The sequence below is a fragment of the Alexandromys fortis genome, unplaced genomic scaffold, assembly GCF_014885135.2.
Source record: "Alexandromys fortis isolate MF-2015 unplaced genomic scaffold, M_Fortis_MF-2015_v1.1 scaffold_83, whole genome shotgun sequence".
Lineage (NCBI taxonomy): Eukaryota > Metazoa > Chordata > Mammalia > Rodentia > Cricetidae > Alexandromys > Alexandromys fortis.
In genome coordinates, this window is record NW_026068001.1 from 8,467,935 (window position 1) to 8,468,679 (window position 745).

Sequence of the window (745 nt, forward strand, 5' to 3'; positions counted from 1 at the left end):
GATAAAGGGACATCCGGGCTCGGAGAACTGCATGTGTGTATAAACTGGAGACTTTGCAGAACCGGAGGGAAAGAATACAGGAATGGACACAGAAAAGTAAGCAGTGGAGAGTTCATTTCACCTTCTAAGTCCCGCGCTTGCTGTGAGTCTTCTTCTGGACCCTGAGGCGTTACTCTCTCGGGCAACAATCTTAGAAAAGCGCCATGGCTCTGCCTCTTTTGATTCGCACAGAAACTAAAGCAAAATGAGAATATGAGCTTACCGTCTGGTTCCTGAGGCAAAGGCTCTCACCTCTGTGCCGGAGCTCAACTCTAGAGGTGGGTGGCAAGGGGGAGCTAGCCGGGAAGAAGAAGCACTAACCCCTCCTATGGCCCAAAACGGAAACACGCGAGGTGAATATTCTCAAGGCCACAGGCATGATTGCTGCCCAGCCTGTTAGACCAAACAGGTTTCCTTTTGGTCTCCTTTGTCGGCGTTCTCCAGACCACAGGTGAGCTGTATCTTATAAGTGATGCTTGCTGAAGCAAGGATGGGACCTCCCACTCGGCCGTCAAAGCTTAGAACTATCGGGCTGGAGAGATGGCTCAGCGGTTAAGAGCATCGCCTGCTCTTCCAGAGGTCCTGAGTTCAATTCCCAGCAACCACATGGTGGCTCACAACCATCTGTAATGGGGTCTGGTGCCCTCTTCTGGCCTGCAGACATACACACAGACAGAACATTGTATACATAATAAATAAATAAATA